Source organism: Hyaena hyaena, unplaced genomic scaffold (genome assembly GCF_003009895.1).
Source record: "Hyaena hyaena isolate Hyena2069 unplaced genomic scaffold, ASM300989v1 scaffold_529, whole genome shotgun sequence".
Taxonomy (NCBI): Eukaryota; Metazoa; Chordata; class Mammalia; order Carnivora; family Hyaenidae; genus Hyaena; species Hyaena hyaena.
This window is the reverse complement of record NW_024081162.1, coordinates 1357973-1381305: the sequence shown is the minus strand read 5'-3', so window position 1 is coordinate 1381305 and position 23333 is coordinate 1357973.

Below are 23333 nucleotides of genomic sequence, written 5' to 3'. Positions count from 1 at the left end.
TATAACTGTGTTTTCTACCTTTCAGTAGAAACTCAGGAGACCACTGCAATCTGGGGAAAAAAATTCTTGGCTTATACCAGGAAAATAATTAATGTCCTACTTAAAAAAATTTTTTTTCTATGGAATTCTTATTTTTCAGATATTTGACCAACTGGACAGGTCCTCTAACTTAATTATCTTTTCTCTCTTGTTTTTAGTCTTAGTGACATTTTGATCTACTTTCTGAGAGATTTTCCTAAATGTATCTTTCAATGCTTTATTATGTTTTGTTTCAAATTTAAAATTTCCAATTGCTCTTTTTTCTCTCTGTTCATTTTTGCAGCACCCTGTTCTTGTATTTCTTCTGTTTTAAAAATTTTATTCTTCCTCATCTGTTTCCTTTCTCTCTTTTTTTGGTGGTTTCATGGTGATTCCTATATTACATGTCGGAGACTAACACTGTAATCTTTGTCGGTCAATATTTTTTAGATAATTACAAATTACCATTTCTGGTTCTCAGTTTCCAAATCCACTTCAAGAAACGATGTACAAGTCTTCTGATATTTGAACTTCATTTTAAATATGAAGCAGAAAAGAAAAAAATAACAATGTATTTTACAGATAATTTTATGAGATAAATTTGAGAGTCTAGTTGAAAAAAATTAAGGTAAACACAATAAAAAATAAGGCTTTTTAATAGTTAAAAGAAAAACTTTTATTTGCTGCAATATTGGGGAAAACTATTTACTCTAAAGGTGAGAAACTTAAAGAGAAATCAGTTTCCTAGTCACCAAATAGTTTGCCAGATAAAGAAAGTAAAAATTTTGGCCCAAAGAATACTTTCAGAGCAAATGAGATTTGCACTTCTCTCCAAATGTTCTGTAGGATTTTAGATTACAGTTGGAAAAATGCAAACCTCATTCACAACTGACTAATTTTAAGAGTCTATTAATATCTAGAATATGCATATTCTTTAGGAGATAGGTAGATAGGAAAATATATAGAAAGGTAGATAGATGAACACATACTTTTATTCCTAAAGGCAATTCTCTACATCTCTCGCATATTAGCCAACTAAGAAAAATAAGCAGATTAGTCATATAAGCACTATAGATAATTATTTTCAAATGACCTTCACATAAAGAGTAAGTGCTAGAATATAAAAAAGCTTAAACTTCTAAAAATTATTTTAATGAAAGTATTTAAGTAAAATTTATGCAAGTAAAATTACTAGATATTATATTTACAAGAAATTTTGAGAATAACTCTATTTTTTTAAGAAATTATTATTGAGGCTTAGATTTAAAAATCATTCTCAGCGTAACTGGGTAGCTCATTAAAAATAAAAATAAGAATAAAAATCAGTCTCAAGAATACAAAGAACCATAACGACACGATTCAAAATTGAACATGCTGAGTTATCAAAAAAACCCCAAAAACCACTAAACAATACCAAAAGAAGGAAAGGAAAAAAGAAAGAAACAAAGAAAGAAAGAAATCAAAACAGTAAACCATGCAGAGGAAGCAAAATTAAAATATCTCTTATCCACTAACACAAAGTTATTCTTGGAGCTTGTTCCTTATTTGATTTCTCTTTGAATCATAAACAAACTAAAATGAAAAGACTGACAAATACATTTTCCTAAATTCCAAAGAGTGTACAGGTATTAGCTGCAGAATTTTTAAACTTTATTTATTTATTTTTTTAATGTTTTTTTATTTATTTCTGAGAGAGAGAGAGAGCGTGAGCAGGGGAGGGTCAGAGAGAGAGGGAGACACAGAATCTGAAACAGGCTCCAGGCTCTGAGCTAGCTGTCAGCACAAAGCCGGACGCAGGGCTCGAACCCACGAACCGTGAGATCATGACCCGAGCTTTAGTCGGCCACTCAACTGACTGAGTCACCCAGGCAACCCGAATTTTTAAACTTTACAGTGGTGTTTACAAGAGGAAGTAAATAATATGCTTGTATTCCTTCAGTTGAATGTGATTTATTTCCAAATATCCAAAAAATTGATGAAAATTAAAATAAGGTAAAGCCACTTAATGCCTCTAATTTGGATAAATGTAAAAAGCTTTACTAAACATCTACACATTAAATGCTATAACAAGACGTAACATGTACATAATTCTGAGATAATGCGTTCAACCCATATATCAATATATAACGCTATAGTTTAAAATATACAAACTTCCACCTATCTCTTCTTTAAATTTTTCAACCAACTTTAACTCAGAACTTGTTGACTCAGAAGAAAGGCATTGCTAAAAGGTTAAAAGATCCCAGAAAAGTCTAGGCCTGTTACAAGGAGGCTTTCCCAGGTCTCAAACGGACAGCTTCATACTCAGTCGTCAGGCTGAGTCTTCAATGCCACAATCAATGCTATTTTGTCTAAAAGAGTACTAGGAATGCCATGAAAAGCATGGCCATACGAGACAGCAGATAGAGCTGAAGATAAGACACTCCTCTGAAATGAACTGTTTCCAACAAAATATATTTAGTTCTTTTGATAAAAATTCACTATACACTATATACTTATGGTATGTAGTGAAATCATGTTGGGAAGTTAACTGAATTATAGAAGAAACTCCTATCAACCAAGAATAAATTTCAACAGCATACTTCATTGTCCAAAATGTCATTACCAGAGGCAGTCACAGTAAGAGACATGTGATGAGAAAAATTAAATAAAGGGAGAGGAATAAAGAGGAGATACAGGATACCCACTTGACAGCCAACTGACCTCATGAAGTGTGCAAAGGATGGAGATCATTTCTTAGTCCAACTATCTCTACCATCAGCCATCTGACACTACCAGGCACAATGTAGGGGTTCTGAAGTAAACTACCAGTTAATCAACCATCTTCAATTTAGATATCTACTTAGACATAACTTATTTATTAAAAGATCTCTTTCTCAAGCTTTCTGGAATAATGTTCCTCAAGGAGAAACATTTAGTTGAAACATTTCAAGCTAAATTATGAAGGAAAGAAACGTTTTTACTTAGATTTTTCAAGTCTCTTTGCAGAGACTGTTAATCTTCAACTTTACACAAAATTCAAAGTCATGACTTTTTATCATTTAAAGAAAGGGTGCCCAATGTATTTTAATTGATCAGGAAGGAGACTAGAAGTTGTTAAAAATGAAACTTTGAAAGAGACATAAATAGGTTCACCAAAGGATATACAACAAACTTTTTCACAGATTGCTCACAATACCACACTGCACAAGGAGGTACTGTTATTGCAATATCTTCACGAAAATGCATAGACTAATTCCACCAGATTTTACACCAGAATTGTAACAATTCTAGTCCTGAGAGTTATTGTAAGCCATGGTTTCTGTACATGATACAACTTTATTTTTTGTTGCCTCTTTGTTTTGCAATGATATTGGCTATGTGCCTGGTGCCTTTTATAAGAATACATTTTGAAGTAATATTTAAATAATTTAGCTTTATTATATGGTATTTACAGGAACAATAATAGATATTCACTTAAAACACCATTTAATACTGTATGCAGTCTCTAGTTCCTTCCCCTTTCCCTTAATGGTCAATGGAAAAATCACTGTAAAATCTGAGGCATTAATAAATTTACTAGATGCTTCTTTTCTCTTTCTCTAAGGTTAACTAACTTGCTTTTGAATTCAGCATTTGTTAGGTTCTTCAATTCCAAGATTAATTTTTTTGTTGCTCTAATGTAATGTTGCATATTCATTTGCAAAACAAAGACACATGGGCAAAAACTTCTGCAATATTGTCTGTCTAGGGACAGCTCTGAGGATTACAATATGCTCAGCTCTCATTTTTTTGAAACAACTTAGGGATGCAATCTTTAGTTGAATTTCAAAATGGATTCTAATTTTTACATGGATCCTTCTGGCAAGGAAATTCTGAGTACCTTAAGGCACTGAAATAAAAAGTATAAGGCATAGATTCTTGAAATCCCCCCTCCATCTAGATGAAAATGAGCATAGGAAAACATACTGTGATAATCCAAAACATTCATTATGAAAATCATGTAAGATTTGAAACTCTCTCTGCAAGCTGCATTTGATTACAAACTTCTCTTGGGACTATGCCTAGGTATTCTTGGGCTTGTGACCAGACTACATTGCTTAGCCTACCAACCATCACTGAACATACTTTAATATCACTTCGCTCCACAAGGCCTACACTGTGGGAAAGTCCACATTTGACACACTTTCTACACAGCCCTGATTTTTCCCCAAAGTTTCATATTAAACTTAGTAGCAATGTTAAAATGCTCACTGCCCATATCTTCTGTAACATTGCTGCTCTTTTTAGATTTCTGAAAGCAAAACTTCTTTTTCCATTGGTACTCCATTAATATTCAATCTCTTCTTGCTCTGTACCTATAGTTGTCTGATGGCAATGCTAGCTTTATTCACAGTGCAAAAGGAAATGCCCTGAATATCATCTGGTAAGGACAGTAAAGGAGAGGTCTGGAATGAAAAGGAGGCTGCTGAAGGAAAGATGCAGGCAAAGGAGGAAGGAGCAGGGTCATAGAGAATATAGTTATTTGAATTATACTTTATTGAATCTTATGACTATGTATATTTGTCAGTAATAGTATATATTCAAAAATATCTATGTCAAAATACTTTTTCTTGGTCTGGAGTATGCAACTAGTCCTAAAGGAAAGTTGTAAAGAGGCCTTTCTATGGCAAGGATCAAGGAAGGAGAAACTTTAGATTAATATTCCTATAAAACAATACTTGCATATAACTTAATATCTGTGTTTCAAACTTTACTTTCTCTTTAATTCTTAGGGAGTAATAAAAAATTCTTACCTTTAACATTTGAGGTCCTCCCTAGTTTGACTCCAAACGACCTTTCCAGTTAATTCTACCTGTCATGACAGCAAGACAATTCTACAACTTTGCTCTCTTGCCTTTCACACTCCCTCTAAAAAATTCTCCCTGGGTTTCCTTACTTAAGCAAACGCCACTAATCTTTTAAGATATAGTTAAATTTCTTCTTTGATGCTTTTCTGACTTACCTCAACTGTATTAATGAACTTTCTTTTAGTGACCTCACCTTCTTCTAACATTCTAGAACGCTTTAAACTACTTACTTATTCATTCAATAAATGCTTATTCAGTTCCTACTGCTATAAAGGTACAAACTTGTACGAAGGGCAAAGGTAGAGAGCTCCAAGATTACAAGCTAGAAGCATAAGACAAAGTCATATACAACTACAGTTCAGAACGTAAATGGCATAGGTAAAGTATAAACAGGGTGCTATGGAATGTCAGAGAAGGAGAACTACATTCAGGCGGAGGCCATAAATATAATTTTAGCAGACATACCTAAACGATTTCTTGAGTTCACTGTTTCTTGATGTACTTTTAATGTAGCGCACTATGTAATTATATTTTAATCTTGCTTGCACTCCACCTCTGGTTTGTAAGTTATTTTCAGATATGGAGACTTTTTCAATTAGTTTACTTCTGGCTGCAAGTATTAAGAAATCCTGATTCAATTAGTTTAAACAATAAAAAGTTTATTTAATAACTTTAGGAAACCCAGACATAGCATCTTTTCAGCATTAGTTAAGAGATCATTAAGATCAGGTACAAGGCAATGATGTCCTTTCTCACTATTCCTTTTCAACATTCTACTGGCAGTTCTAGTTAAGGTAATAACAAAATAAAGGAAATTAAAGGATTGAGAAGGATGACATAAAACTCTTTGTTTGCAGGAGAAATGATCATCTATGTAAAATATCTAAAAGAATCAGTAAGAAAACAACTGAACCTAATAAGAGATTATAGTAAAATAGCAGGAAACAAGGTTAATATGCAAAAAGCAATCATTTATCTCTAAACTAGCAAGGAACAAGTGAAAATTGAAGAAGAAAAAAAACCAATATCATTTGCATTAGCACACAAACAATGAAACAGTTAGTCATAAATCTTACAAAACATGCACAAGATCTATAGGAGGAAAACTACAAAACTGTGATAAATGAAATCAAAGAAAAAACTAAATAAATGGAGAGGTATTCCATGTTCGTGGATAGGAAGATTAAATATTGTCAAGATGCTACTCCTTTCCAATTAGATCTATAGATTCAATGCATTCCATATCAAAATACCAACAAGTTATTTTGTGGATATCAACAAACTAACTCTAACGTCATAAGAAGAGGCAAAAGACCCAGACTAGTCAATACGTTCTTGAAGGAGAAGAAAAAAAATTGGAGACCAGACACAATCTGACTTAAGGACTTAATAACACTATAGTAATCAAGACACTGTGGTATTAGTGAGAGAATAGAAAAATAGATCAATATACCAGAAACAGACCTACATAAATATAGTCAACTGACCTTTGACAAAGGTGCAAAAGGCAATGCAATAGGAAAAAAACAGATAATGCTTTCAACATATAATGTTGAACATATAAACATATAATATCTAAAACAAGTAGACAACCTCTTGCAAATTCACACACACAAAAAAGAATATGGACATAGACCTTAAACCTTTCACAAAATTAACTCAAAATGAATCACAAAACGAAATCTACAATGCAAACTACCAAAGCCCTAGAAAATAACATGGAATATTCAGATGACCTTGGATTTGATAATGACTTTTTTAGAAAAAACATCAAAGGTACAATCCATGAAAGAAAGAACAGATAATCTGGACCATATTAAATTTTAAAACTTCTGCTCTGAGAAAGACAGTGTCAAGAGAATAACAAGACCCACAGACTAGTATAAAATATTAGCAAAAGATACATCTCATAAAAGACCTCTTATCCAAAATATGCAAAGAACTCCTAAAACTCAATAAGAAAACAGTCTGATTTAAAAACTGACCAAAGACTTTAGAAGTCACCCCATCAAAAGATAAATACAACCAAAGAAGACATACAAATGGCCAAAAGACACATAAAAATATTTTCAATGTCACTAATTATTAGGGAAATGCAAATCAAAAACTACAATGTGATGTCACCTCGCAGCTGTTAGAATGGCTGTTGTCAAAAAGACAAGAGAAAACAATTGTGAAGTTGTAGAGAAAAGGGGAACCCTTGTGCACTGTTGGTGGGCATATAAATTGTTAACAGCCATTATGAAAAACAGTATGGAGTTTCCCCCAAAACTTAAAAATAAAACTATCATATAATCCAGCAATTCCACTTCAGTATTTATCCAAAGAAAACAAAAACACTAATTTGAAAAGATAAATGCACCCCATATTCATTGCAGCACTATTTACAATAGCCAAGATATGGAAAAACCTAAGTGCCCATCGATGGATAAAGTATATGTATATACATATATATATGTATATATATTACACACACACACACACACACACACACACACACACACAGTGAGAGAGAGATAGAGAGAGAGACAGAGAGAGAAAGATGGACCTTGTGGGCATTAAGCTAAGTGGAATAAGTCAAGATATAAAAAGACAAATACCATAGGATTTCACTTATATGTTGAATCTGAAAAAGAAAACAAAGAACGGACAAACAAAAAGCAGAAACAGACCTATAAATACAGAGAACAAACTGATGGATGACAGAGAGAAGGAGGGGTGAAGTATGTGAAAAATGGTTGAAGGAGAGCAAGAGGTATAGACTTCCAATTATGGAATGAATAAGTCACAGGGGATGAAAGATACAGCATAGGGAATATAGTCAATGATATTGTAATAGCATAGTATGGTGACAGATGGTAACTATACTTGTGGTGAGCATAGCATAATATATAGAGTTGTTGAATCACTATGTTATATGCCTGAAACCAAAGTAATATTGTATCAACTGTACTTCAATAAAAAAAGATATATGAATTACAGATATGAATATGAAAAATGCTGTACATATGTCATCAGGGAAATGCAAATTAACACAGTATGAAATACCACTACATACTTACTTGAATGTCCAAAATCCAAAGCACTGACAACACCAAAAGCTGGTGAGGTTATGAGCATCAGGAACTCTCATTCATTGCTGGGGAGCAGGGAAGGGATGCAACATGGTGCACCCACTTTGGAAGACAGCTTGGTGATTTCTTAAAAAAAAAAAACAACTAAACACAACCTTGATGTAGGATACAGCAGTCATGTTCCTTGGTATTTTCCCAAAGAAGCTGAAAACATGTTTTCATAAAAACCTATACAAGGATGTTTACAGCTGCTTTATCCATAATTGCCAAAACTTGGAAGCAACCAAGATGTCTCAAATTAGGCAAATGTATAAATAAACTATTGTACATTTAGATAAGTGAATATTATTCAGCACTAAAAAAAATGAACTATCAAGACAGGAACAGACATGGAGGGACATTCCATACATTCCATGCATACTACTAAGTGAAAGAAGCCATTCTAAAGAAGTTTTATCTGCTTCATTCCAACCATATGACCCAGAAAAGGCAAAACAATGGAGAAAATAAAAAGGTCAGTGGTTGTTAGAAAGTAAGGGCAAAGGAGGCACTCTGTGCCCTATTCTCAGGAGAGTGAAATATTCTCTATTATACTGTAATGATAAATACACATTATTATATGTTTCTGTAAACACATAGAATGTAGAACACCAAGATGAACCTTGAGATAAACTGTGGGCATAGGATTATGATGATGTGTCAATGTATGTTCATCAGTTGTAACAAATGAATCACCCTGGTGGGGAGTTGTTGATAATGGAGGAGGCTATGTTTGTGTGGGGGCACAGCTCTACAGGAAATCTCTGTACCTTCCCCTCAATGGTGAACCCAGAACTGCCCTAAAAAATAAAGCCATTAAGAAAAGTCATTCACAAATATTAAGTCAGCATTTGAATTTTGCAAGAGTTCTATGAAATGATTTACATATTTTAATATGTTCTTAAAACTCTTAGATGAATTTTCGCTACATTTAGAATACACTCAAACTCATTAATAAAGCCTAAAATTAAATGCTGGTCATTTCTTACCTCTCCTATCTTGTTTCATACCACTATAGCTCTTGGCACTACTCTCAAGCCACACTAGCAATTTTCTTTTCTTGATCCATACTAACTCACACTCCATACCGAGTCTTTGCAGTTGATTCTCTCCCCTCAGAAATCGGAAGCCTAGGTTTTGCAGAGCCAGCTTCTAGGAAATTTTTAGAGTTCACATCGTTTCCACAGAGATCTCTCCCGACTGCCTAATCTAAAGCAGAGTCCTTCAGTCTTTACATACCATATCACTCTGTTTATTAACTTCATCACACTACCAACTTCAAAATGTATCTTGTTAATTTTTCTGTGTACTCCTTTATCTTTGTCTATGTCATTCCTCTCTAATATAAGCTCTACAAAGGCAAGGACCTGGCTTATTTTATTACTGCCAAACTTCTAGCACCTAAAGCAGTACCTAGCACAAAGTAAACACTCAACCAGTATATGCTGAATATATGGATATCTACTTTCCTGTTTTCTCTAAAAATATGTTTAGATGAGGATGGCAAATGTGAAGCAGAAACTGCTGTGTAGAGACAAAGATATGAATTTCCCTCTAATATTAATTTTTAACACTTTTCATAATCAACATTGTATTTCCAAAACCTTTTTCTACTACTCATCTCTGTCACAATTACAAGCAGCATTTTCAAGTGAACATACCTTTTAAAATAGTCAGGAAAACAGCTTTGGTTTCAATAGCATTTTTGCCCTTCTTATTTGGGAAAAACATTCTCATCCACAAAATAGAATACAGAAAATCCCTGTGAAATACCTGTGCTGTTTTTCCCATCCCAATGCACTTCTACCCTGGCATGGAACATAAAATTTAAGAAAGTCATGGTGGACCTACAGGAGGTAAAGGTAACTAGTTAATGCACATCACTTCCATATCTCCCACTGTCCTGTATTCCACTTTGGTCATAATTCATCAGACCATGAATGATTCCATGTATTCATAAATATTGTCTAAATTGACCAGTCTTAGCCCCCTAAAAAGCAGAGGGTGAAACAAATGCTTGTGTACTATTATTTTATTAAAGATGCAAATCTGGGAGAGCATAAGTGAAGGAGGAGGATGAGGTTAAGAAGAATAAACAAGCTAAGCAAATGAGTATTTTATGGTACCAAGTACAACTGGTTGTTGAATCTTGGAAGACCCTACATGCTCACTATCAATGTGGAAAGTCTCTGTTGGTCAAGGAAAGGGGGAGATTTTACCTACTAGATCCATTGTCCATTGGTCAAAGTTTTGTCCTGCAGAGTAAAGAGTTCTGGCCTCTCTACTCCTCTGTTCCTTCCCTCCTCCCATCTGCACTTCTGGATTGTATTTGTATAAATGTCAAACTTCCATATTGGGGTCTTATTTTTTTTCTTTATTTAAACATTTATTCATTTTTGAGAGACACAGAGAGTAAGCGGGGATGAGGCAGAGAGGGAGACACAGACTCCTGGCTCCGAGGTGTCAGCACAGAGCCCTGTGTGGGGCTTGAACTCACAAACCGTGAGATCATGACTTGAGCCAAAGTCAGATGCTTAACTGACTGAGGCACCCAGGCGCCCTCTTATTGGGGTTTTATGCCTTATTATCAACAAGGAGGAGAAATTCTCACCAGGATTGTAAGAGGATATACAGTCCAGTGATGTCAGTGCCGTCTGTCAGAGCCCCAGGAGCAATGGTCTCCTCAGCAGTGCCCGAGACAAGTCACCAAAACAATGGAGACATATCAGTACTACAGATCGCAGGTGTGCCTGGTACCCACTCCACTCTTCAGTCCTGACTAAGTAATCTTATTGTAAATCTAGGAAAAAGCCCTAATTGTTGAAATTGAAATCTGAAAACAATAGCATAAGAAATAGCTACCTTTAGGGGAAAAGAATCTCCATTGTTTGGCCAGTTTTGTGACCCAGTACAGGGCTAGCATTCACATAAGCACTTTTCATATGTTAATTTTAGGGCAGGTGACAGCACAGTCCTGCTCCAGAGTACTGGCTTTGTTGTTGAGCAGTACTATCAAAACTTCCAGGAATCAGAAAAGCTTTAGATCTTGGGCTGCAGACAGAAATGGAGGAAAAATGAGAAACTAGTAAAGATTAAGAGGAGTGAGCAGAAGAAAGAAATAAGTAGTGTAAGTAGCTGTAGATACTGTCCCCAATTACCTTAGGAGCTATTCAGAGACATTTTGTGTGCTCATGTTCAAGCTTTGACCCTAAAAGAGGACCAAGACAAAAGAGGAAAGTGAACAACCATTTAGAAGACAGGGACAATTCAAATCAGCTATGGATTTCCTGCAGGAAAACACAAGGAAATCTTATGCCTTGCCTAACCAACTCAGGATGGTGAAAGACAGGATTATTATCTTGATGTTTTTTACACTGAATTATAGAGCCGAAAGGAACTTTGGTGATCATGGGATCTCAAGTCTTCAAATACAGACAAGGAACTATAAACTTGAGAAAGTGAGTGGCTCATCCAAAGTCAAATAGTAAGCTAATGGTCACAAGACCAGAAGCTAAGACTCCCAGTCTTACTGTCAGTGCCTTTTGATAACCTCAGGGGATTTAACTTTCCCCAGGGAAAACGCAAAGTAAACATTTTCCCCCACTCAAGAAAAATATAAATTAAATTAATGAACAGGGTGAAAATACATATTTATATAGAATTAATAACATTTTAGGCAAAAGTACACATGCAAAGAAATGTGTATTACTTTTTGATATTTGAGAACAAAATTTTCTTAGAACTAACCAAAGATTTACTGACCTGATAGGAAATTACTAGCTAAAATCAAATCCACATAGAACCATTGGCTACTCGTTGCTTTGTTTCATCCTTTTCAAAGGCTCCCATAAATGCTAAATCTATATCTATTCATAGAACAATGAACTGCCAGCTTCTGCTCTAATGTACCACATTATCTACATTGACCAGATCGCTGCAGAATCTTGGCAAGGATTCCTTCTGTTAGAAAACTAATTCATTGCAGTCAGACACATATTTATGCTTTATTTATGTCTATTGGACAAAAGATTATTAAACAGAATGGATGTTAAGATTACATTAAAAGGTCTGACAGAAGGCAGAACTTCAGAGTGAAGACTCTGTCCTCCCTTTAACTCAACCCAATGCAGCTCCCTGCGATAAACCTCACAGAGACCGAGTCTGCTAGTTAGTTCAGTGATCACACTGGTTGGGCAGGAGCAGAGGGTTAAAGACTGAGAATAAAATCTTGCCCTCCTTTTAAACAGGATAATAAACAACCTTATTTTGTTTTTGTTTCAATACATTGGTAGTGCTTCTGCTGTTCTAAAATCTGCCAGTGCCTCAAGGGTCCTGGAGGTAACCTGCTGCCGAGGAGGCAACAAGCTTGATTTGCATTGACTCCCGGTGACCTCCCTGCAGGCAAAGCCCTGAGGACACCCTCCTGGAAGTACAGGTAGAGTTTAAAACACAGGTCCTGCCTGTATGATATTTTTAAATTGGCAGAGTTAAGAGAAAGAGAAGCAAAAATTATTACCAACATGATTCATTTTCTCCCAAAGCGCCTCAAGAGTCTCCAGAAATATTTAGCAACACTCCCACTGCATTTGTATTATTTAGATTTATTTTACTTGGAATAAAGTCATTTCTTTCCAACCCACATGTCCGAGGTTTCTCATTATCCTCAGAGCAGTCACATGACAGATGGTAATGGCTTCTTCTGTGCTGAAAAATGTCAATTGTCACACTGTAGAGAGATTTTCAATTGTGTTCAAAATCTGCTGAAGAGAATGGTGTGAGTCTTTCAAATATGGCAAAAGGCTTGACCCTACCATTTCATCTAAAGATCCAGTATTCACAACTGAAAGGGATGTAGAAGGGATGTGACTGTATCTGAGATATTAGGGAAAATATGTTATTTTTCTTCTGATATTTGTGTGATTCAGAAAAGAGCAATGTGTATGGGGGAGGCCTTGTTTTGTAGCTGTTGTTATTGCTTTTATATGTTTGATTGGGTAGTTGCTTGGGTTTTTATTTTCCTGAATTGTGTACAGAATTATGCCTATAAACAGGAGGTATTTTAGATGAGGGTTATTCTAACAAAGCACACATAGAAACTTCTTTTTTTCCTGCAAATGAAAATCTCTAACAAGGACCCTAGCAAATGTCTTTGGGAAGGTACTATAGACTTGTTACTTTTACTTTATGGATAGTAGAATCACAATACATTTTAACCACTAAATGAATGCTTGTAGAAATTGACAGACAAATCTAAAGTGTGAGTTTCACTTGACATCAATAGGAATATAGAAATAAACCTTGCGGCTTTGGGTAAATATATCACCTGAGCTATCCCTTAGTCTAAAGAGATAACTGATCTCACCATTCACTCACCTATTTCTAAAACTCAGATAATTCTGAAAGAATATTCTATTTAATCACATTCTTCCTGATTTAAGTTGAATAATTTTGTTCAATAAAAATTTCTTGAGCATATATTGAGCTCTAATGATACAAGAGCCGAAAGGAATAAGATAAAGATAAAGATAGGTATGCAAGTCACTTTAATATAAATCAAGTACTATTGAAAGGTATAAGCAAAAGGATCAGAGGTGATGGAATGATTAGGAAAGCTTTCATTAAAAAATACCTGCATCTTAAAAATAAGTGTGGTTTCACCAGATGAAGGTAGTAGATATGGAAGATCATTTTAAGTAGTAGTAAGAGTGAGAAGGTGTCAAAGTGTATGGGACATTTGAAAATATTTGGAAAATTTAAGTGATTTCTAATATGGTAGAAGACATATGATGTGGATGAGAAGCCAGAAAAATTGACTAAACAATTGTGAAGAGTTCTGATTTCATTCTATAAAGAAAAGCTATCAAAGGTGTCTGCTGTGTACTCATGGGTTGGTTTGTTTTAAGCAAAATCATCTTGGTACTGGGGAAATAACCAAGAGAAAAGACCAATTTAAGTTTTTAATGTTTTATTTATTTTTGAGAGAGAGAGAGAGAGAGAGATACAGTGTGAGCAGGCAAGGGTCAGAGAGAGAGGGAAATACAGAATCTGAAGACAGGCTCTAGGCTCTGAGCTAGCCGTCAGCACAGAGCCTGATGCAGGGCTTGAATACATGAACTGTGAGATCATGACCTGAGCTGAAGTCGGATGACCGAGGCGACCCAGAAAAGACCAATTTGAGGGGAGAGACACTGGGTTGAATGGCCAGTTAAAAGGATTTTTATAATGTTCTATAACAGATAAGGGCCTGGACTATAGGAGCTATTATGTAAATAGAAAGACAAGATTAGAGGTAAAAGAGAAAATATAAAACTAATTGGATATGAGATTTGAGAAAGAATGAATCAGAATTGTTTAAAAACAAAGGTTTATAGGTAACAAGAAAGTTAACCAAAAGCACTAATGTAGAAGCAGTATTCAGAGATGTGAATGTGTTTGACTGGGGATATTTTGGAGGTGAGAGACCCAAGGCAGAAAACATTGACAATGTTAACTACATATTACTTTTGTCTCTATGAGTCAGCTGGGGATTTAGAGTTGGGGTTCATGAACCTAAGTGACAGTGAAGACATGGGGGCAGATGAGGTCTTTAGAAAGGAGGTGAAATAAGTCAACACCTGCAGGAGCTGGTCTGGGCTGAGGAGTGGCTGGCTCCTCACTAGTGCATCAGGTCAGCACTCCCCATAGGCCTTGGCATACCCCGTCTCCTCAGGCCATTGCTGACTTCTCAGCCCATTTCTCAGGCAAATCCCTGCAGACTGTATGGCACGCAGTCTTTGGTAAAAACCTCAGGACCTTCCTAATGAAGTTTATATCAATAAACTGAGACTAAAAATAGAAGGCAGATCATTCCCCCGTAGCAATTTGGTTCAATTTTATCCCTGAAAATTATATTTATATATGCTCTGAGTTTTATCATTGAATTTAGCATGTAAAATCTTTGCCTTTTACAAACTTTGATCATAAAATTATATATGGTATTTTTTCTATTGAAAATAAATAAAAGCATTTCAGATTTTTTAACAAATAATGATACCTTAAGACTAATATTTACTTAAGTCACTCTTACTTCAACATACACTATAGATAGCTCTAAAAGCTGGTGAGAAATCTGTCTATATGCTTTACTCTTTGGCACCATTTTCCAGTGTTCGCTGTTGATAACTTCTTCAGAATTAGATTACCACTTTGGTTTAGCACATTACCTACTAAAGAAGCTCAACTGTGTTTGACTATATTTCTTCTTGGCTTGGGGAATATTCAGTATAGACATTAAATTCAAACTCTCCTTTCCCAGACATCCAAATGAAAAAGTGGGGGGAAAATCAGTATAAAATTTTAAGCAATGTTTAATTAAGTCAATTTAATATAATTTAATATATAATCTTTAGTTTCCCATGTGTAGCTGTTCCTTGCAGTAATTCTAAACATTATTTTTAGAATGCTAAATACTATCTTACTTTCTTACTCTTGTGGGTGGATATGGGGGAGTCGGAAAGCAAGGAAGTGATGCATGAGGAGATAACTAAAAAGAAAAACAAAACAAAGAAACACACAGAAACCTCTGTGGTTTATGATATGTGTTGTAAGACAGATTTTTAAAAAAGCTTCCTACAATATTTCTTCTAATGAGAAAATTATATTCCAGACAAAGGGGCAAGCATAAATTGTTAAGAAAGGTAAGAGATGGCACATAGTTTGTTGTGGAAAAAAAGAATAAATCCTAAAAATCCTAGAGGGGCCTTAGTGTGCTCCTGTGCAGTCAAGTCTCTGAGACGGAGAAGGAACTCGGCCTTTCTCACCATGGCATAAGGGAAAGGACTAGGGATAGCAGACACTGTTGGTAATCTACCCAGAACCCACATTTACTTTTGGAGAGCTGACCTCAAGTAATTGGAGCTGCTTTGCCAGCAAAGATAAAGAAATTCCTGGGAATTTATACTGTCATTCCTTCCCTGCCGTCCCCCATCCCCATGACTGATGGGTGCCCAAGTATGAGAACCCCACTACTTTGTGGATAATAGCATCAACGGTTCTGTGCAATTTAGACTCTAGAAGTCCCCTGGGAGAATCAGGCTGAGACTTTGCCTGCCAGACGTTATTTATATAGGCTCACTTTGATTCTTCCCCTTCTGTCTCGCTCCCCTTTCTCCCTTACTGGATTTTCCTGGGAACTCTGCCTTAATACATCTCACGCACACAAATCCTTGTTTGAGGGTCAGTTCTGGGAATAAGATATCCAGAAAAGATATCCAGAATCATACCATGTGGTACCTTGAATGCCAGCCTAAGGTTTCTAACTGAAATTTGTTATCTTCCAGGTATTTGGCATAGTTTAGACATTGTCTTTTTTTGGCAGGTTAATCCTAAATAGAAGCAGGCTGCCTCTACCATTGGGGGGGGGGGGGGGGGGGTAATTGAGGCAAGAGGATTAATATGGCTCACATACCATAAAGTAACCTAAAACTTCTTAAATATGGAATATCTATTCTCCTGTCTTTTCAATGGTTGTTTAATATTGTAAAGTTGTCCACATTTGCTGATTTAGAACTACAAATTGAAATACAAAGAGAAGCAAGAAAATGGATGCTTAATGCAGCTGGGAAACAATACACTGTTAGGTAAGATTTTTTTTTTTTTTTCTTACCTTAGGTAACACCCAGTCAAACCCTTTCACATTATAACTCTTGGGTAGTGATACTAGCACAACCCTTTGCATCATTTGGACACAGTTACCTTTTATTTAAAAGGGGGAAGGGGGCAAAAAGTATGGAAAAGCATTTCCTCAGGCCCTGAACTATGCTGGTCATGAATAGATGTTTAGGAATACCTAAACATCAGGGCTACCACTAAGTGCCCAGTCCCACATATCTGAGGTGCCTGTGTTCCTTAATAAATTGTGTGTGTGTTTAGTCATTGGGCATTCTAAAGCATAGGGCCAGGGCCTCACTTGCCCATCTCTAGGGTTATACTAAACAGCAAAATGCTGTTTCAACTTTATGAGTAACATGTCCTTGGGAAAATATGCTGAAACAGTTCTTTCTGAAGGTTTAAAAAGTGGAATCTATATACATAAAGGAATAAAGGTTTGATAATGTTTCAATATAAGATATAAGCTGATATACATGGTTTTGTAGATTAAAATGTATTTTACCAGCTCTCTTTCATAAGAAAAAACTTACATTGAAATACATCCCAGAATATGTAAGCCACATACAATTTCAATAAACCTATATTTATACCATGAAAACAACAAAAAAGACATGTTTTCCTAAGAAAATTTCTAAGAATTCCTCATAGTAGACATCATATAATGTCAGTAGACCATTGTTTACTTGGGGGTATTGAAGAACAGAATTTCAAGAATATTCTGCAAGAGGCATTTATAATAAAAAATACTTCGATTCAATAATGCACAGAAACGTTAAGCTAGTACCCCATAAAGGATGTTTTATCCTAGAAAAGGACATCATTTCAAATAATAGAGAATATGACTTACAGGTTGTAATCCAAAAATGTAAGCTATGTGACAGAGTGGAAAAGAATATAACAAGGAGTTTGGAGTCACAAGCTATTGCTCCAAGATAGTAAAGCATTTAACTCTGACACGAACCCACACACTTAATCTCGCCTCTTTGGCAGGACCACCAAGTTAAAAAAAAAAAAAATACATATGTTGTTGCTATTATTGAGTCATGAGAGCAAACACTTAATAGTTGCTTGCTGAATAAATGAACAAGTAAATGATCAATCTATTCTGACTTCTGTTTCCAGACTTGCAGAATGAGGAAGCTTACAGTACTCCTGGATGACTGGTTGTATCTGTATACATTTGATCCAGGTTTGGGAATAATTCATTGAAAATAGGACCTCATTACACTATCCAATGTCACAATTTGAGATGATATGTACCTCTTAGTGTTTTCTAACTATCTAGACCCAAAATAAACTACCTGCAGTGCTATGGTTAATGGTAACTTGAGTGGGATGTGATAATAGAATTCTAGGTAATTAATCTGTATTCCCTTTACTATTTCTCAAATTTCTGTTACACTGCAATGCATTTACACTCCTGATTCAGAACTTCCAGTTCTACTTCTACTGTGAGGGGAAAAAAAGTGCATAAGCTATCTTGGGAGTTTCAAAATGCTGTGCATCTTGTGTCTATACAAATCATAAGACACTGTCTGAACCTTGTGTTACCTGCATGGAAAAGCATGAATAAGTTCTCTGAAGTTTTAAAGAAATGTAGACATGCATATGTTTGAGAATGAAGCATGAAGTCTCTTCCAGTCTTGGCTCTCAATTTCTTCCACAAATCTTTGCTTCCCAAAAATAAATGTCATGTGCAGGTTTTGTTCATAGCCAAGCAAAGGTTTTCCACAGCTTTACAATGGTTTGAAGCACTGGCCAAACAAAATTGCCTGTGTCAGTGTAGAGATTCAAAAACATGTTTACGTTGATATGACTCAAGTCCAGGCACGATTTCTTATTTCCCTTTCAATGTGTTTTTCAAAACCCAGTGCATAGGTCTACCTGAAAGTTGGAAAGATTTTTGACAATAATTTGGAATTACCTCTAACCTAATATACCAGCTTCAAAATGAATTATGGAACCATTTTAAGAGCAGGTAGAGAGCTCCAAAACTATTGCCTACATATGGACAGTTCTACAGCACAAAACAGCAATACCTACGGTGGGCAGAATAATTGGTAATGATGGCTTTTAAGGAAATGCATTCTTGCCATTTGGTTAAAGGATAGACATTTAGAAGAGTAAGGTTTGACAATCATTAAAGAAGAAGAAATAGAATAACAAAATTTAAGATTTGGCAAATGTGAAATGTTTTTAAAGTCTTCACTTTCCTTCATGGGGAAAAAAGTGTTTCTTTTTGTTTACATATTTTTTTAAGTTTAAATAGGTTACCTGAAATACTTCAATAAATTTTCAACCTTGGAATCAGTTCAAACTTAATAAACGTGTATCACTGTGGAATGTACTGGAGAGACAAGGCAATGTTATTTAGGTTTCCTTCAATACCTCAAAATGTAGCTGGAAAGACAAGATAGACCCATATGTATTAGTTTTTACTTGAGATAATTACAAATAAAATTGGAGGAGTGTTTTAGGCTCCCCACTTACATATCAAGAGTTCTGCTAAGGCACCAGAACTAAATTTCCTTGTCAATCCATAATGAGCATCTGGTCATAACATCTTCTATATTACCTTAGGAAGCTTGCTGCCTTTCCCTAATTGTTAGGCAGGCAAGATATAATTTGAAATTCATCTGACCATATCAGAAGAAACCGACTTTGAGGTTAGTCTAGAAAGATCTAGATCTGTCAGTATTCATAGGTGGACTGTTACCAGATGGCAAGATTCACTAGAAGAAAATATAAGCTACTCCCAGGATAAAGCAGTTGCATGTAGTGGCAAGGTGTCATCTGGCTCTCCCTGCTTCTCCTACTTATTGGTCATGGAGTATGGGCATTTGTACTATCCAGTTGTGAAAGGGATGAGATCTAGGGAGGGACATGCAATGGTAGTCTGAAGGAAAGATCTCAGATCCCAGAATATGAGACTTTAAATGATGATATCCTTAATGAACAATATATTTCTAAACACAAAAAGGAAAGAGGGTATCCTCATTCAGTTAGTCATCCAACAGACAGGACTTCATCACGTAATACTTACAACAAAAAATCTGGATTATCTAGTTTAGCTAAGAAGACATATGACAGTAAGCTTTCATCAGTTCTGATCCCGGCACCAAAATTTATCTGACTCAAAGAGGTTTTGTTTTATTTAAATTTTTTAAAAATAGTTTATTGTCAAGTTGGTTTCCATATAACACCCAGTGCTCATGCCCATAAGTGCCCTCCTCCATGCCCATCACCTCCTTCCCCTCCCTGTTTTACTTAAATTCTTATTAAAATTTCTAATAAAGTTGTCTTTCACTTTTTCCTCTATTTTTCATGAAATGAAATAATAAATAAACAAAAAGGGTCAACTGGACACAGATGATAAATTATAATGGTAGGTCAAGGACAATTATATTACGGTTACACATAATTCTTCAAAGTTTTAACAAAGCTGGTATTTCTTTCAAAGTGGTGCCAGGTTGTTTTTTGCGGGGGGCGGGGGGAATAAGGAGAGTACACTGCAACTTTAATATCCTTACATCTCACATAGCAAAGAATACTGGAATGGAGAGGAAAATAATGCTATTAAACATGTATGGGGAATAATGAAAAAGAGAATATGGGATGGGCAGGAGAATGAAGGAAGAAATGTGGAAACAGTGCAGTGAACCTGATCTTATATACGATACATCGTTCATTGTAATGGAAGTATAATAAATCTCATGAGATTTTGGTATTTCAAGTGGATATTTGGAAGACACTGAAGACTTATGTGCTGAGCCAGGCCATCTGTAGATACAAGGATCTCATCATAAAAGGATTGCTTGAAGTTGAGAGAACCAATTTCAGCAAGACTGGGCACTGATGTCCTAGACCTGGCTTGGACAAGCTTGTGAGGACAAGTGTTGAATTTTCAGATATTTTCCAGCTGATTGTCAGAAGGCCAGTATTAAAAATTAAATAATAGAAATATACTTAAATGAATCATATTATAAACAATCATATAATAAACATTCAGAATGCATCACTTTCTATTATTCTCCTTTTTTATTACCTATCTTCTCGAGGTTATTTATGTCTATTACACTGTATATGTGGGCAGTGTACGGTACAAATGACAATTTGTGCACTTCCACATTCCTCACTTAGTGACATAAAGTTGGTACCTTAAAAGCTTATTTTTATGATAGACTATTGATAAGATTTCCAAATTATTTGATAAAGTAATCCTGAGTTAGAGTGAAATCTTTATAGGAAAAGAGGATCCATGTTACAATTAAACTGCTTTGTAACAGTCTCTGGTTAGACTTAATGGTAAAAAGTGAGGCCTCCTATAAATGGTGATTGAAAATAAAAGCCTAGAAGTAGCTGCATTTCACTTGATTACTATTAAAGGGCCAACAGACTGTTTTCCTTTCATTAAGGAAGGTAATGTTCCTGAGGAATTAAGGAGTTTCTTCATCAGTTCTTTGGGTGCTCATAAAGTTCCCTTGAAACAACTCATCAAATGGCCATTTATACCCACTCTAGAACAAGTATGCCAGAGACCTGCAGAAATCCTTTCCTTCTTTCTCATTTTCCCCTAGCTCAACAACAGGGCAGGCCCAGTTTAGCTCCCAAAGGATCAGATATTCAAAGAAGTTGCAAACGTAAGATTCTTCTTCAAAATAATTAGAAAGAGTACTTTTAGAAAAAGTTATAAACGAAGTTCAACATTGTATGTTTGAAACCTTGCTAGAAAGGATGTCTCTTAACATGACAAGTAAATGAATGACAGAGTCCTCACATTGTTTCCAAATCCTCACAGGAACCCAGTGCCATTTCAGATGTACAGGATGCAAATAGGGTAAAAGGTAGCAGAAGGGTGCTGCAATCACCAGCCCCAGCACATTCTAGCACATTCCATTCTGCTTGCTCAAATTCTTGAAGGGCAAGAGGATCTCTCTCCAAACCTGCTGGCATGGACTTTTAGAGATATACAGTTGAGAGTTAATCCAAGAATAAGATCTGAAAACAATTTAAAAAATTGTTTTTCTCACCTCAGGAGAAGCCTCAATTATTTTCAATAGGAAATCATAAAATTTAAGTTAAAGAGAAACCCCAGAACTTATTAGATCATCCAGGATCTCTTGAAAGGACAACATGTACCAACAGGAAAAATAAAGATGAAAAAGACTTCCAAACTCCAGAGGCCTTATTAGTTGGCAGGTGACTTTCCATATACATGCTGTTAAATTCCATGTATGTGTACTCTTAGCCTGAAAAAGTAAAAACAAAACAAAATGAAACAAAATAGACTTCAGGACTTAAACAATCCCTTATAGCACCTGGTTTTTTAAATCATGGAAAAAGTTACGTGTAACCTAGTTTTCTTCTACCTCACAGTGCTAACTAATTTGGTTGAGTTAGAGAGTGTTGTAACATTTATTTCTGGTGCACTCATAACACCTATTGAATTCTTCTTTAACCAAAGCAACACAATCTTTTTCTTTAACCAAACCAAATCAAGCAAATCATAGAAAAGAGAAAAGACAGTGCTTCCCCACTTCCCCGCTGGAAGATAAAAATAGGTGGTGGATAGATTAACAGAAAAATTGATAAGGAAGTTAGAAATCACACCGTGATGAGAGAAAAGAAAGTGTTGCCATAATAAAAATTTTAAACTTTCAGAATTCAGTGTAGTTGTTGCTGATTCTAGTTGGTTCAGCATATATAATGATCAAAGGGTGAATTCTGAGGAGGTGTGGAGAACTTTAAACAAAGGGCCTTATGTGCACATTCACATGATAAAGCTTTTACTCCTGTACTTCACTGGCTCTTTCAATAATCTCTTCTAAGACTGAAAGTAAAGTTTATAACAATAATAAAATAAGTTTCTTCATCTCAATCAACAAGGCAGGCACCAGGACTTCTACAAAATTGCCTTCCCTCCCCCCACACCGCCCCACTCTCTCCACCTCTTCCCGCCTCCAACACCCACCACACCAAAAAAAGGTAAAAGTTAAGGAAGAATGTGTCTCACCTGAGTGACTGCGAATTCCTGTGCTAGAATTGTTAGTATTTTACCAAAAAAGAAAGTTGGTCATTTTGAAACAGAAAATGCAATCCTATTTAGAGCAACGGTGAAATCAGACATTGTGTGCTCACTGTGAAGTTTGCAACATTTGACAAATTGTAATTCTGTTCTTCGCAAACTTCTAAACACTTCCTGCTAAGTGACAACAAGCTTCAGCAAGTTTCTACAAACCTTCTGCAGCTTCTTCATCTCACTATAAAGAACAGATGCCGTTTAGGGGCTGCTGTGAGCTCTTCTGTTCTCTGTACAATATGTACACGTACAAAAAGGAATTCACATTCGATGAAAATGTGATAGCCAAGGCCTCCAGAAAGCTTTAGCAGTAAGTGCACAGCACTCCAACAGCTGGCCTAAATCAAGGGCTCTCTGTCAATCACTGGGAAATGTGACAGACTTGTAACTTTGTGGCAAAAGTGGCAAAATTTACAGTTTTAGAGAATCACATCAATAACAAAATAATTTGTGTTGTTAAAATATACAAAGATGCTCCAAATTGTTTTCTAACAAGTTTAATGAAAGTGAATGTATATTTTCATATTTAATGTTAGAAAAACTAAAAAAGTAGGTAAATAAATATAGTTCTAGTCATTTTCATTTAAATCATTAGAGAAAAACATACATGACAGTATTTCTTACCATGAGAATTAATGCCAACAA